General features: G+C 40.3%; 1 protein-coding gene across 1 annotated transcript in view; it reads right to left on the reverse strand.

Moving 5' to 3' along the window:
* HORMAD2 (HORMA domain containing 2) overlaps nucleotides 1-6,931 on the reverse strand; it is a 33,338-nt gene extending 26,407 nt beyond the window's left edge. Inside the window, exon 1 of the mRNA XM_081802556.1 lies at nucleotides 6,561-6,931. The gene's annotated coding sequence lies outside the window, so the exon portion shown is untranslated. The remainder of the gene's footprint in view (nucleotides 1-6,560) is intronic.
* Nucleotides 6,932-17,045: the final 10,114 nt, after the last annotated feature.

Raw genomic sequence — 17,045 nt, forward strand, 5'->3', positions numbered from 1 at the left:
TTTTTTTTTTTAAGATTTTATTTATTTATTTGACAGAGAGACACAGCGAGAGGGAACACAAGCAGAGGGAGTGGGAGAGGGAGAAGCAGGCTTCCCGCGGAGCAGGGAGCCCGATGTGGGGGCTCAATCCCAGAATCCTGGGATCATGACCTGAGCCGAAGGCAGACGCTTAACCACTGAGCCACCCAGGCACCCCAGGTTACTGGTTTTTAAAGGTAACTCAAAAGTTAAAATTTACACTTCACACCCATTAGGATGGCTATTCCCCAAAAATGGAAAATGATAATGTTGGTGAGGATATGGAGAAATTGGAACCCTTGTGCATTGCTGGTGGGAATCCTATAGCTGCTGTAAAAAATAGTATGGCAGTTCCTCAAAAAGTTAAACAGAATTACCATATTAATCAGCAATTCCACATCTAGGTATAGACCCAAAAGAAGTGAAAGCAGGGATTCAAACAGGTACTTGTACACCAATGTTCACAGCAGTATTATTTAAAATATCTAAAAGGTGGAAATAACCCAAATGTCCATCAACAGTTGAATGGGTTTTTTAAATGTGGTGTATACAATGATATATACAAGCCTTAAAAAGGAATGAGATTCTGATACATGCTACAACATGGATGAAACTTGAAAACATTATGCTAAGTGAAATAAGCCAGACACAAAAGGACAAATATTGCATGATTTCACTTATATGAGGTAGAGGTACCTAAAGTAGTCAACTTCATAGAAACAGAAAGAATAGAGGTTACAAAGAGCTGGAGGGTGGAAGGAATTGGGTGTTTAAAAAGCACAGAGTTTCTGTTCAGGATCACAAAATTTTTCTAGGAATGGATAATAGTAATGGTTGCACAACACCATGAATGCACTTAGTACCACTGAACTGTACACTTCAGAATGGGTGAGGTGGTGAATTTTATGCATATTTTAACACAGTAAAAATATTAATGTTAAAAATACATCTAGTTTTGGGGAACCTGGCTGGCTCAGTCGGTAGAGCATGTGACTCTTGATCTTGGGGTCATGGGTTCAAACCCCACGTTAGGGGTAGAGTTTACTAAAAAAACAAATAAATAAAACAGAGGGACTTAAAGTCATAAAAAAATACATCCAGTTTTCACTTCCATTGCTTCACTAGCATAAAACAATAGAAGCAAATTTCCCTTTTTCTTTTCAAAGACCTTAATTTAATTTATACTGGGGCTTCTTTTCAATGTTTTATGGAGTTCTGACCAAAGCATTTGTAAAATAACCCATCTAAAGTAATTCCATTCTGGATCACCCAGGATAGCATGTGATTTTTTTTGGTGTATAGATTAATGCAAGATTCTGGATGATTTTGCAAATAAAAGAAGGCAGAATTATTTGAGGACACTGCCACAAGATGGTGATAGAGATTATAAACAAGTACTATTTAATTTCTCTCAAATTACTTCTTCAGAGCAACACTAGGGGACACTCTTTTACAATATCTTATAGGACACTGAAAACCACCTAATAGTCCTTCAGTCCTTAAAGATTCCAAAGTATCTTTTGTTGACTTCAGAATATAACCTTCATTTCTGTGTATAACCTTCATTTCTGTGTATAACCTTCAAATCTGACTCAACACATCAATTGCCTCCCTTAAAACTTTAAGAAATAAAATGAGCAAAATAAGTAACTACAAGAGTTTAAGCTCTAGTTCCGGCCGATTAAACCATGTAAACAACCCCCTACTGGAGTAGTTATTAGCCTTAGAGATAATAAATAATAAAAAAGAAGAATTTTTAAATAGATTTCTACACTGATTTTTTTTTTTCTTAAGTAGGCTCCACGCCCACTGTGGAGCCCAATGCAGGGCTTGAACTCACAACCCTGAGATCAAGACCCTGAGATCAAGACCTGAGCTGAGATAAAAAGTCAGACCCTTAACCAACTAAGCCATTTAGGGACCCCACTACATTTTTTTTTTCCTCTATGGGGGTGCCTGGCTGGCTCAGTCAGTGGAGCACGCAGCTCTTGATCTTGGGACTGTGAGTTCAAGTCCCACACTGGGTATAGAGATTACTTAAATAAATAAACTTAAAAAAAATTTTCGGGCACCTGGGTGGCTCAGTTGGTTAAGCAACTGCCTTCAGCTTAGGTCATGATCCCAGAGCCTCGGGATCGAGTCCCGCATCGGGCTTCCTGCTCGGCAGGGACTCGGCTCCTCCCTCTGACCCTACCCCCTCTTGTGCTCTCTCTCTCACTCTCTCTCTCTCAAATAAATAAAAAAATAAAAATAAAAAATAAATAATTAAAAAAAAGAATCAGCAGAAGGTGATTAAAAAAAATTTTTTTTTCTATGATCATAAGACATTCTGATGGCATTTCTAGAGAATCAAGCCCTGCGGTGCCTGGGTGGCAAAGTCAGTTAAGCATCTGCCTTCTGCTCAGGTCATGATCCCAGGTCCTGGCATCGAGGCCCTCATTGGGCTCCCTGCTCCGCGGGAGGCCTGCTTCTCCTTCTCCCACTCCCCCTGCTTGTGTTCCCTCTCTCACTGTGTCTCTCTCTGTCAAATAATAAATAAAATCTTCAAAAATAAAAATAAAAATAAAAATCTTATGTTAGTATTTGAACTCCTAGTTTTCTTCCAGCCTTCCAGTTGTTCCTTCTCATTGTCTACTTCACACTTTTTTCCCTGCCTATTTCTTAGTGTTTGGTGTTCAGGGTTTTGTACTAGGAGCTCCTTTTTTTTTTTTTTTTCTTACTTCTAAGCACACTCTCTGGATGAACAAATACATTTCCATTGTTTCAATTACTATATCTATTCTAATGATTCTTATATGTCAGAAGCCCAGGTCTCTCTGGGGAGTTAGAGATCTGTACCTCTATGAGACAGTTCCACTTTGATGTTCCTAACACATCTAAATGTCACTTCTTTTCCCCCAAAACCTATTTCTGTTCCTTAGTTTAAGCTAAGGAACAGAAAGACACATAAGCTTTTGTGTCTGGCTTATTTCACTTAGCATAAAGTTTTTTTTTTAAAGGTACAATTTAGGGGCACCTGGGTGGCTCAGTTGTTAAGCGTCTGCCTTCGGCTCAGGTCATGATCCCAGGGTCCTGGGATTGAACCCTGCATCGGGCTCCCTGCTCAGTGGGAAGCCTGCTTCTCCCTCTCCCACTCCCCCTGCTTGTGTTCCCTCTCTCGCTGCGTCTCTCTCTGTCAAATAAATAAATAAAAAATCTAAAAAAAAAAAAAAGGTACAATTTAGTGGGTTTTAGTATATTCAGTTTTGCAACCATCACTACTAATTCCAGAAGGTTTTTGTTACCCCAAAAAGAAACTCCATGGCCATTACCAATCACTTCCCAGTCTCCCCTCCCCCTGCTCCTTGCAACCACTAATCTACGTTTCATCTCCATGGATTTGCCTATTCTGGACATTTCATATAAATGGAATCATGTAATATCTGACCTTTAATGTCTCGTTCAGCTCATTCTTGAATCCTCAGCACCATTACATTATTGGAACAAAATAGATGCTCAATAAACATTTGCTGAATCAATAGAGAAGTGATACAAGAACAAGGAAGTATTAAGTGTCTAGAAAAGAATTACCGAATATTAGAGATAGAAGGAGCTTTAAATGTCATCTAGTCCAAACATCTAATTTTCTAGATGAGGAAATCAAGGTCCAGAGAAGTCAACTGACTTACTCAGGGTCAAACACTTAGTGGCAGAATTGATACTAAAACTCAAGAAATTTTGAGTCATGATTTAGGGGTTTTTCTATAATGACTCCCTAAAATGAAATTCCTTTTTGCTTACATTCCATTTAAAATGAGGCACTACCAGTGCCTTCCTAGTTGTGGAGCTTGCTTGCGTATTTCTAAACACAGTAGTGTCTTTTTCTGTTGTTCTAGAATGAGCTTGCTTTAGAAAAGCAAAACATATCTAAATATATATATTTTTTAAGTAGCCAGACTCTTTTCAACCTTTAATTATTCTGTTGCTACTGTTGTTTTCTCTTTGAGCAGGTGTTTTGTGGAAGTCTCCTATTCAAGTACAAACTCTGCTTAATTTTGAAAGCTCACAAGCTGACAGCCCCAGGAGGTATGACACTACAGATTATCAGAGAATAACTCTGATGTTTTTTTATCACTTTTTTCTAACTCGTTATCTAAAAGCCTAGGAGAGATTTCATAATTACGGATTTTAAGAACAGAACTCTAACTTTCAAATGTCTTTCACTTATATATATTATATATATATTTTTAAAGATTTTATTTATTTTTTAGAGAGCGAGAGAGAAACAGCATGAGAGGGGCAAGGGTCAGAGGGAGAAGCAGGCTCCCCGCTGAGCCGGGAGCCCGATGTGGGACTCGATCCCAGGACCCTGGGATCATGACCTGAGCCGAAGGCAGACGCTTAACCATCTGAGCCACCCAGGCGCCCTTTCACTTATATATTTGCTTGCATATTTGACCCACAAACATCTGAAACTTCACAGGGCATCAATATCATTCACTTTTATACTTGATATCTCCACTCTGTGACAAGAATTATGATCTTGAGAAGGAGGTAAGATATCTGTGCTTCGGGGCGCCTGGGTGGCTCAGTCGTTAAGCGTCTGCCTTCAGCTCAGGTCATGGTCCCAGGGTCCTGGTATCGAGCCCCACATCAGGCTCCCTGCTCTGCAGGAAGCCTGCTTCTCCCTCTCCCACTCCCCCTTCTTGTGTTCCCTCTCTCACTGTGTCTCTGTCAAATAAATAAAAATTAAAAAAAAAAAAGATATCTGTGCTTTCTCAGATAAAGACTCATGCTAGGCTTACCTCTTGACCTACATCTAACTGCCCTATTTAAAATGGTGACACAATTGCTTACTATTCTACCCTTGTATGTGTGAATCCAAGATTCAGATAAAGATTAACCAGCTATTGTTCAGCATATTAAAGCCTAAGCCACTCCCCGCTCCTGCCTTTGGCCATTCTGAGTGAAGCAAAAACCAGTTTTATTATGTTTGCACAAAGACAATAATAGTTGATTTCCTAATGCTCCCCACCCATCTTTCCCAATCTTCCAAAACCATTTTTTTTAACAAGAAAATCCCCTTTCTATCAAATGAGCAATATCTAATAGCTGTATTCTAAAATGCAACTAGATGACCTTTCTTGCCTGATATAAACAATGGCTTTACACAAAGAAAGTACATTTTGATATAAATAGGCTTAGCATCATAGAATTGGAAGGGAAAGGAGAAACAGATAATCCAATCCCTTCATTGTAAAGAAAAGGAAAGTCAATTTAGTGGAGGAAGGATTGTCTTTTTAACAAACGGTACTGGAACGATAGGACATCCGTAGGCCAAAACAAAACAAAACACCCAAAAACAAAAAACAAAAACTCTCAACCTAAATCTCGCACTGTACACAAATATTAATTCAAAATGAGTCATGGATTTAAATGTAAAATATAAAACTATAAAGAAGAGGAAAGTGAAGTCCAACAAAAGAACTTGGTTTGTCAAAGGTCACCCCGTTACTCAGAGGCTTCACAGAGTTTGCTTCCTTAAGTTATTATTCACCATTTTAACAAATCCCATTTGGCTCTGATAATTCCCTTTCTCCACGCTCACTCAGAGTAAATGGTTTCCACTATATTAACTGGATATTTGTTCATGCTCTTTTGGTTTTTTTAATATCTTCTTCGGGCTACTTCAATTATTTATTCATTCAACATTTACTAGGTGACTACAATGTGCCAGGCATCATGTAGGATTGCAAAGATGTAAAATACTGCTCACATCTCAAGAAACTGACGATCCAATGGGGGAGAAATTGGACTCAGCCTAATTAAATCAAAAACTCCTTTAGGGGCAAGAACCGTGCGTTATCTTCGTTTTCACCAACCAAGTGCACGGTGTACTGCACACCCCCGTCCCATGCTCTGCACACCTGAACACATGTCGGTGATTGGCTAATCTTGCATTTCCAAGGCACTTTCTCCCCCTGTACTGTTTGGGGAACTAAAGTCCATGGAGATTAAACGGCACGTCCTGGAAAAGGTAGCAAAGGAGCCGAGGTCATTCCGTGGGGACCCATCCCCAGCTCTTGTCACCGCTTGGTCTGCGCCAGGCATTGATTCTGGCAAAACACCTCCATGACTGGAGAAGACCTGACCTAGCCAAGATCACCCCCAAAGCTCCACTTCCGACCCCCAGCAATACACAGAAGTCGTTGGCCTGACCCTCTGCTTGGCCGCTAATTACCGCTGTTGCTTCCTCACCAAGACTCATTCCTTCTTTCCCACAGAAATCTGAATTCAAGAGCTACCTTTGATAGCGGGAATGCGGGTGTTCCCACTACAATTCTCTCCACCCTTTTTTTTTTCTTTTTTTCCTGTTATATGTGAAAATTTTCAAAATCGAACGCTGAAGGCGGGAGTAGAGGGAGGGGGTGGGGTGCAATCTAGAAGCTTCCCTTTGTCTTTTTCCTCAGCCCCCGCCTTCCCCTTTCTCCTCAGAGTACCTCAGTGAAATACTTTCAGATCAAACTTAAAGCCTCAAGGAAAAGGAAAGAAAAAAAATTAACCTAAGTTTAGGAAATTGACGATGCTCAAGCGCCCTCTTTCTCCGGAGGCCTTGCGTCTGGACAGCCCTCACCTCAGCTCGTCGACGCCTCTCCCGGAAGGGTGGGTACCCAACGGCCTTTTCCAGCTCAAACCCTCTCAGGCTCATGAATAGTCAACAGGCCTTTTTGGGCGGGACGAGACGCCTCCTCATGAATAATTCACGACCTCTCCACGGCCCGCCTGGGCGGTCCGCCCCGTTCGGCTTCATGAATATGCAAAAAGGGGCGAGCGGCCGCTAACGGACCCCTGAGGGGCCCGGCCCTCTCAGCGTCGGCGTCCTCTGCGCCCCGCCTCTTTCGCCCTGGTTCCCAGGCCACATGCCTTCGGGTCGCCCGCGCAGCGTTTCTACTGCCGCCTTTCTCGCCCTTCCAAGGGTTGGCCCCGCGCTCCCCGGCCTGAGGGACCAGCGCCGGGCTCGCGGCGCCGCCCACAGACCCCGACGGGGCCTTCCGCTCCGCCTGGGCAACCCGTACGTCGAGGACAGCCTGCCGCGGGGCTTGCTGAGGAGACGCCTGAAGGCCCAGGTGAGGCGGCGGCGGGAGGTCCTCGCGGGCCTGGAGGGGCCTGGGGTCAACGCGGGCGGGGCCAGGTGAGAGCCTGGGACCGGGACCGGGGCGAAGGGGTGGGGCAGAGAGGTCTGAGTCCAGCGCAGGGCGGCATCGAGGAGAAGCATCTAGAGCTTTAGGGGACGGGTGTCAATGCGGAAGCCTGCAGCGGGAGCTAGAGATCCAGAGACAGAGGTTTTAATCCTTGAGGCATCTCCACTTCCCTAGCATGGACCCCACTTTGCATTATTTTGAACATCGGTTTGTAATTACGCAATTGAAACCTGAGTTTGTTCTCCTCTTCCACTGTCCCTAGTCGCAGTCCCTTCCGTAGGGGTGACCCCCGTGAGCAGTTGGGTGGTGGGTTTCCTCACATCCTTTCCCGCGCGTTCAGGGACAAATTCACTACCTCGTGGAGCTTTTCAGAGGTTCGCGGAGTCCCTTGAACCTCTGCGATGGGATTTCTTAGAGAGTGGATGAAGCATGGGGCCACTTGAAACCTGTTTTTGTTTCTGCTGTAAAGGAAAAAAGATCCAAGTTGGTAAAAATATGAGTTAATAACATAATGACGAAAACCATAATTTCGGCTGTGATAGTTCTTTAATGCAGGTTTTCTCAATCTCCGTAGTGGTACTCTCCTTGCCAAATTGTGACAACCCAAAATGTCTCCAGATGTAGTCAGGTGTCCCCTGAGGGGCAAAATCGTCCTTGGTTGAGAATGACTGCTTTAATCCTAAACTTTCCGAAGTAATTGCTCTTTAAGGTCCAGCCTGGCAGATGGTCTCTCTGCTCCAGCCCTTTCGGCATCAGTATTTACCCACTTCCCTCTGGAGGGTCCCTCCGTGCTGGCTGGCCTCATTCTCATCTGTCCTCAAGTCTCAGCTTCGCTGTCTCCTCAACCCTATGCTAATGAAAGTTCATCCCACCCCACCCTGCACACAAACACAGTTACTGTCTCTCATTACTATTGTTATAGTTATTGTCTCTCATTACTATTGTTTTCCTTCCTAAAACTTATAACAATCTGGATTTCATTTATTTGTTAATCTGTTTTTCTTCACCACCGAGAATGCAAGTAAGCTTTATTAGAGGCCTGATCTGTCTGGGTCACTCCAGGATCCTCAGTGCCCAGCACAGTGCCTGGTACACAGGGATCACTCAGTAAACATTGGTGGACTGAAACAATAAATTCCTCTCTTCCTCCTAAGAGCTTCTGTGGAGTTTCTCCTACTCCTTGTGACCTTTGTTTAGAACTTTAGAACTAGATGAATGAGCACCTAGAAGCTATGGGTAAAGTCTTCACTTTTCCCACTGATTTATCCACTCCTTGAGGGCAGAAACTGTCCTTTATTATGTTCATTGAAGGTATTCGTGTAGTTGAATGAACCAGTCTATGACTTAAGGAACAATATTAGACAATGAAAAATTGATAGTGCCACAGGGGGCTTTAGAAATTATTAGTCTAGTCCCTTACTTTGCAGATGAGAATTTTAAGTAATTCGTGCACGGTCCTTATGCTTGTTAAGAGACCAAGTCACAAGTAGAACCCATGGTCTCACACCTTTCATTTCAAGGCTCTTTTCTAATCTCTGGCCAGTCTAGTTTCTGATTACTTTTCTGTGAAGCTGACTTACAACTCAAACACAAAAATCCCAAGCCAAAGACTTGCTTCTTGTCAACTAAAAGCTTTTGAGCTTGTACTCTTCATCTTTTGATTAAATCTACCCTAGGGGATAATGGCCTAATGAACTTAAAAGTGCTGTATGATATTCAATTACCCATCTTCTCTTGTACCTTTCAATAAGAGACTGGAAATTGTCCCTGTCAGAGCAAAGTATCTTGTTTGTTTTGGAAGGAAAAAATGTACATTGTGGGAGAAATTGATCATTGTGTAGAAATTTCCAAATAACTAGTTGTTAAGGTTTGGCCAAACCCTGTATCCAATAGTAAAATAACATGCAAAACAAATTAAAATAGAGTGGGTGAGGGGAATTTTATTTGAGATGACTTTCATTGCCTTTCTCTCTTTAGACACATATGCTACCTCTTACTCTGTATACTTGAAACAGTTGTCAATCCTCATAAATCAGTCCCTAGTTAAACTCTTGTTTTTTTTTGTTTGTTTTTTTATTATGTTATGTTAATCACCATACATTACATCATTAGTTTTTGATATAGTGTTCCATGATTCATTGTTTGTGTATAACACCCAGGGCTCCATGTAGAACGTGCCCCCCTTAATACCCATCACCAGGCTAACCCATCCCCCCACCCCTCTCCCCTCTAGAACCCTCAGTTTGTTTTTCAGAGTCCATAGTCTCTCATAAACCCTTGTTTTTTGAGAACTAACGACCATTTTTCCTTCTCAGTTAAATTCAGGGTTTCTTCTTCTCTCCTTGATCGCTTTATATAGGCAGCACCTGTTTAGTTGAGTCTTGCAGCGTCATGCTCTCAGCTGTTAGGATTTTGCAGTTTTTTCCTGAGGCATCTAACGGCACTCTTCCGTCACAGGAAGTAGATACCATTTGTCTGACTGATTGGAACTTTCCTCATCAAGTTCAGTATAAGCTTGGAAGTTTTCTCTAAAAGATAGTTTACTTGAAGGTTGTCAAAAATAGACATATTGAATATAAAATGTATTTTCAAGAGGACGTCTGTAGATCCATTTCCCTCTTCAGTGTACACAATCATGAGACCAAATACAGAGAAAAGAAGGGTGCTTTCTTTACCCTATTTACTTTCAACTTTTATTAGAACTCTTAAATTGTAACTTCCAGTCATCATAAAGCTAACACCACCATATTTATTCATTCATCAAGCATTTATTTTGGACCTGCCATTTATAAAGTACTCTGCTTGGCATTTTGGGGCCAGAGAGATAATAATTTGGTCTCTGAGCTGTGGAAGTTTACAGTTTAGTAAGAGGATACCTGTAAACACATTACTCATATAGAAAATATTAATGCAAATATCAGTGGAGGTATAAATTATAAGATAGAATGTGGAGAAGAAAGCTATGCATTCTAAATAAATCAAGACAGCTTCGCAAAGGAGGTAGCATTTTAGGAGGAGAGCATGTGTATATAATTTGCTTTGCTTATTCTTTGGCAATGGTTAGACAACTTCAAACCAATAAAAGTAGACATTTTGCCCACTACTTTAGAATTAGGGAAGAAAAGGAGGTGTGAGATCCTTTCCATTCCTGGTAGCAGCATGCTTCTGAAAGCTAAATGTTTTCTTAGCAATCCCAAATGCCTCATTCATGGATAAGAGGAGAGTGCCAGCTGCATTATTTCAAGCCCTCATTTCCACAGTAGGGTGTTATTTTATTCTGGTCTCCATCGAGGCATATACTAGTCATGTGGTATGTTTGGGGGGGGGGGTCAGTGGTATTTATAAATGTGCTTATGAATGTGACTCTGGAGTCCTAGAATTTTAAGTATCAATGAGAAGAGAGGCGAAATGATTTAGAGAACTGAAGTTTTGAATCAGGCCTCTGTGTGTAAACTGGCTATATTGCCTAACTTATTTAGGGTAATTATTTTAATTTTTAATTTTTTAAAAAAGATTTATTTATTTGAGAGAGTGTGTGCGTATGCATGCGGGGGCTGGGGGGGTGGAGGGAGGGGCAGAAGGGGGAGAGGGAGAGAGAGAATCTCTAGCAGACTCCCCACTGAGCGTAGAGCCCCACTCAGGGCTTGATATCAAGACCCTGAGATCATGACCCTAGCTGAAACCAAGAGTCAGGTGCTCAAGAGACTGAGCCACTCAGGCGCTCCTATTTAGGGTAATTTTTAGAGAGAAAGGCAAAAAGAAAGGATTGCCAACTTGGCTTTAGCTTTTGAACGTGATCCATTCTTTGGCAGCCAAAGAAAAGCCAGTCAGTATGAAATAAGCCGGTCAGTATAAAATAAGCCCAACTATAAGGTCTTAACATAAGCTTCTGCTGCCTCTGCCCACACACTGTCAATCTACAAAATATAATTCCATGTGTAGGTGGCAATTTATTATGGCCTTCATGCCCATTCAGAGTTAACATTGATTTCTGCATCTTTTGAATTGATCTTTTCTAACTGGCAGAAGAATCTCCTTGTGGGTTGTATATTTCTGGGGAAAACCTAGGGTTTAATGACAGGAAATGACAGGGGTTATTAGTGCTGCCTGCTTGAGTGCCCTAAGACACGATGTCAAGGAAGGTAATAATTATGAAACATTATAGAAATGCTCATTTGGCTACTTGGTTCTCTTTTCTGCTGACTATGAAGTTCTGGTGACATGTAAAATGATGTTATGCCTCCTAATGTTTTTCATTTAATAGAAAAGGTTTCAAATGAAATAGATTTTAAACTGGCTTTCTGGGATGCCTGGGTGGCTGAGTCGGTTAGGCATCTTATCTGCCTTCGGCTCAGGTCATGATCCCGGGGTCCTGGGATCGAGTCCCTCATCGGGTTCCTTGCTCGGTGGGGAGTCTGCTTCTCCATATCCCTCTGACTGCCATTTCCCCTGCTTGTGCTCTCTCTCTCTCTCTGACAAATAAATAATTTTTAAAAATAAATAAATAAACTGGCTTTCCATGATTGTTACTTGGTACATCCGCACAGAGATCTGAGATGAGATGACTTTCAAAATTTACCACAGTTACTGACAGCCTCTATTTTGAAGACCTTTACTTTCTACACATTTTGATGTTTGGAAAATGACAGTTACCAAAAACATTGTTTAGAACTCCTATGAGACCATAGTGTAGGCTCAGCCCTATGAGAGCCTTTTTTCTTCTTTTAGTTTATACTAACCCAATAATAAATGTGTAAGTATTCATGACCTCTGGTTGAGAAGGTCCGTAACTTAAGATTCAGAATACTTACGATCTTAGTGCAAATTGAATGCAAATATAAGACATCTGAGGCAGGCTTTTTTTAATAATTGCCCCTTTATTTACTTATTTTTTATTTATTTATTTTTTAAGTAATCAGTATACCCAAGGTGGGGCTCAAACTCCTGACTCTGAGATCAAGAGTCACATGCTCTACTGACTGAGCCAGCCAGGTGCCCCCAGGGCAGGCTTTTCTAATATCTCTCCTCATTAAACAAACAAAAAGCAATTCCTTTCTGCCAAGAAAAAAGTTTAACAACTGGAAAGTGAGTAAGATATTACAGGAAAATTACCTACATAGCTTTTAAAAATGGAAGGGAGAAAGAATTTCAAGAAGACATCATTTAGAGGTTTACTATGACTTACACCTAAGAACACTATCCCAGAAAGCCAGATTCTCAAATGTGCCAGGGACTACATTAACCTTGGTCACGTTAGTACACAACACAAAGATTTACCATAGTAAGATGCATTGGGGGAATTCAAAATATGACCTTATCAATGATCTGTGGACATCTCTCCCCCTTTATTTGTTGAAGAGTGCCTAGACATAGGACATGCTCAATAAACTCACATTGAATGACTGCACATATGTTGTTAGAAGAATCCCAGATATCCCAGTGATATACTATATGTGTTCAAATTATGCATAATGGGGTTGATCTTTGAAAAGATGCATTGAGGGCGCCTGGGTGGCTCAGTTGGTTAAGCGACTGCCTTCGGCTCAGGTCATGATCCTGGAGTCCCGGGATCGAGTCCCGCATCGGGCTCCCTGCTCAGCGGGGAGCCTGCTTCTCCCTCTGACCCTCCCCCCTCTCATGTGCTCTCTCTCTCTCATTCTCTCTCTCAAATAAATAAATAAAATCTTTAAAAAAAAAAAAAAAGATGCATTGCAAATTTCTATTTCTGTTAGTATTATTTTTCCATTTATCCTAATTTGAAATCACTATCTTTTTTTTGTTAACTTTTTATTCAAGTAGAGTATACATATATATAGAAAAACGTCCTCTTTTTTAAATGTACCTTTTATTTACGTATACATAAAATTCACCACTTTAAAGTGTACAAATCAGTGGCTTTTAGTATAGTTATAAAATGGTGTAATCATCACCACTAATTCCAGAACATTTTTATCACCCCAGAAAGAAACCCCATGCTCAGCAGTCTATTGCCGTTTCTTCCTCCCCTAACCCCTGTCAACAATTAATCTACTTTTTGCCTCTATGGATTTGACTGTCCTGGATATTTCACATAAATGGAATCACACAATATATAGCCTTTTGTGTCTGGCTTCTTTCACTTAGTATAAAAATTAAAGTATGATATTCATGTTATAGCATGTATCAATTCATTTCTTTTTATGGCTGAATAATATTCTGTTGTATGGATATTCCACGTTTTGTTTATCCTCTCATTAGTTTATGGACATTTGGTTTGTTTCCACTTTTTGGCTATTAAGAAACCTCCTGAATATGCATTTTCCAAAGAAAATATACAGGTGGCCATGAGACACATGAAAAGATACTCAACATCTCCAGTCATCAAGGAAATGCAAATCAAAATCATAATGAGATATCACCTCACATGGATCAGAATGGCTATTATCAAAAAGACAACAGGTGTTGGTGAGTATGTGGAGAAAAGAATAAAAAAATTTTTTTTAAGTTTTTATTTTAGGGGCACCTATGTGGTTCAGTTAAGGGTCTGCCTTCGGCTCAGGTCATGATCACAGGGCCTGGGATCAAGCTCTGGGAGTCTGCTTGTCCCTCTCCCTCTGCCCCTCCCCACCCATGCACGCACTCTCTCTCAAATAAAATCTTTTTTAAAAAATAAAGTTTTTATTTTAATTGCCTGGTGCTCATTACAATAAGTGCACTCCTTAATCCTCATCACCTATTTCACCCATGCCCCCCATCCACCTCCCCTCTGGTAAGCATCAGTTTGTTCTCTATAGTTAAGAGTCTGTTTCTTGGTTTGTCTCTCTCTCCCCTGACTTTGTTCATTTGTTTTGTTTCTTAAATTCCAAATATGAGTGAAATCATGTGGTATTTGTCTTTCTCTGACCGGCTTAACTTCACTTAGCATTATACTCTCTAGCTTCATCCATGTTGTTGCAAATGGCAATATTTCATTCTTTTTTTATGGCTGAATAATATTCCATTGTATATATATTACCAAGTCTTCCTTATCTGTTCATCTATCAGTGGATACTTGAGCTGTTTCCATAGTTTGTAAATAATGCTGCAAAAAACATAGGAGTGCATGTATGCCCTTGAATTAGTGTTTTTATATTCTTTGGGTAAATACTCAGTATTGCTGGATCATAGGGTAGTTCTATTTTTAACTTTTTGAGGAACCTCCGTAATGTTTTCCACAGTGGCTGCACCAGTTTGCATTCCTACCAAGAGTACAAGAGGGTTTCTTTTTCTCTACATCCTTGCCAACACCTGTTGTTTCTCGTGTTGTTGATTTTATCCATTCTGACAGGTGTGAGGTGGTATGTTATTGTAGTTTTTATTTGCATTTCCCTGATGGTAAGTTATTATTACTATTTTTAAAGATTTTATTTATTTGAGAGAGAGAGAGCGTGCGCATGAGCAGGGGAGAGGGCCAGAGGGAGAGGAAAAAGCAGACTCCTTGCTGAGCAGGGAGCCCAACATGGGGCTTGATCCCAGGACCCTGAGATCATGACCTGAGCCAAAGGCAGATGCTTAACTGACTGAGCCACCCAGGCACCCCTCCCCATGGTAAATTATGATGAATATCTTTTCATGTATCTGTTGGCCATCTGGATGTTTTCTTTGGTGAAATGTTTGTTCATGTCTTCTGCCCATTTTTAAATTGGATTATTTGTTTTTTAGGTGTTGAGTTTTAGTTCTTTATATATTTTGAATTCTAGCCCTTTATCAGATATGTCATTTGCAAATATCTTCTCCCATTCTGTAGGTTGCCTTTTTTTTTTTTAAGATTTATTTATTTATTTTAGAGAGAGAGCACACAAGCAGGGGGAGGGGCAGAGGGAGAGGAAGAGAATCTCAAGCAGACTCCCTGCTGAGTGCGGAGCCCACTCGAGGCTTGATCTCACCACCCTGAGATCATGACCTGAGCCAAAATCAAGATCCGGCTGCACAACCAACAACCACCCCGGCACCCCTGTAGGTTGCCTTTTAGTTTTGTTGATTGTTTCCTTCACTGTGCAGCAGCTTTATATTTTGATGTAATCCCAGTAGTTTATTTGTGCTTTTGTTTCCCTTCCCTTGTGGGGCCTATCTAGAAAAAAGTTGCTATGGCAGATGTCACAGAAATTACTGCCTGTGCTCTTTTCTAGGATTTTTATGGTTTCAGGTCTCACATTTAGGTCTTTAATCCATTTTGAATTCACTTTCATGTATGGTGTAAGAAAGTGGTCCAGTTTCATTCTTTTGCATGTGGCTGTCCAGTTTTCCCACCACCATTTGTTGAAGAGACCGTCTTTTTTCCGTTGGATATTCTTTCCTGCTTTGTCGATGATTTGACAACTGTCAAGACAACTAGTCGAGAACTGTGGGTTTATTTCTGGATTTTCTGTTCTGTTCCATTGAGCTGTGTGTCTATTTTTGTGCAAGTACCATACTGTTTTGATTATTTCAGCTTTGTGATATAACTTTAAGTCTGGAATTGTGATGCCTCCAGCTTTGCTTTTATTTTTAGATTGCTTTGGCTATTTGGGGTCTTTTGGTTCCATACAAACTTTAGGATTATTTGTTTTAGTTCTGTGAAAAATGCTCCTAGTATTTTGATAGGGATTTCATTAAATCTGTAGATTGCTTTGGGTAGTATAGACACTTTAACAATATTTGTTCTTTCAAACCATGAGCATGGAATGTCTCTCCATTTCTTTATGTCATCTTCAATCTCTTTCATCAGTGCTTTATAGTTTTCAGAGTACAGGTCTTTCACCTCTTTGGTTAGATTTATTCCTGGGAATCTTACAGTTTTTGGTACAGTTGTAAATGGGATTGATTCCTTAATTCTCTTGCTGCTGCTTCATTATTGGGGTATAGAAATGCAACAGATTTCTGTATATTGATTTTATATCCTGTGACTTTACTGGATTTGTGTATCAGTTCTAGCAGCTTTTTGGTGGAGTCATTTGGGTTTTCTATGTGTAGTATCATGTCATCTACAAATAGTGAAAGTTTTACTTCTTTCTTACTGATTTGAATGCCTTTTATTTCTTTTTGTTGTCTGATTGCTGTGGTTTGGACTTCCAGTACTATGATGAGTAAAAGTGTTGAGAGTGGACATCCTTGCCTGTTCCTCTCCTTAAGGGAAAGGCTCTCAGTTTTTCCCTATCAAAGATCACGTTAGTTGTGTACTTTTAATATATGGCCTTTATTATGTTGAGGTATGTTCCTTCTAAATGTACTTTGGTGAGGGTTTTTATCATGAATGAATCTTGTACTTTGTCAAATGCTTTTTCTGCATCTATTGAAATACCATATGGTTCTTATCCTTTTATTGATGTAATGTATCACATTGATTGGTTTCCAAATATTGAACCACCCTTGCAATCCAGGAATAAATCCTGCTTGATTGTGGTAAAATTTTTTTTTTTTTTAATGATTTTTTAAAATGTATTGTTGGATTTGGTTTGCTAGTATTTTGTTGAGGATTTTTGTATCTATGTCCATCAGAGATATTGGGCTGTAGTTCTTTTTTTGTGGTCTCTTTATCTGCTTTGGTATCAGGGTAATGCTGGCCTCAAAGAAGGAATTTGGAAGTTTTCCTTCCTTTTTTTATTTTTTTGGAATAATTTGAGAAGAATATGTATTAACTCTTATTTAAATGTTTGGTAGAATTCACCTGCTAAACCGTGTGGTCCTGGACTTTTGTTTCTTGGGAGTTTTTTTATTACTCATTCAGTTTCTTTGCTGGTAATCGGGCTGTTCAAATTTTGTTTGTTCCTGTTTCAGTTTTGGTAGGTTATATGTTTCTAGGAATTTATCTATTTCTTCTGGGTTGTCCAATTTGTTGGCATATAGTTT

Source organism: Leptonychotes weddellii, chromosome 13, assembly GCF_054177405.1.
Source record: "Leptonychotes weddellii isolate Sample4059 chromosome 13, ASM5417740v2, whole genome shotgun sequence".
NCBI classification, from domain to species: Eukaryota; Metazoa; Chordata; class Mammalia; order Carnivora; family Phocidae; genus Leptonychotes; species Leptonychotes weddellii.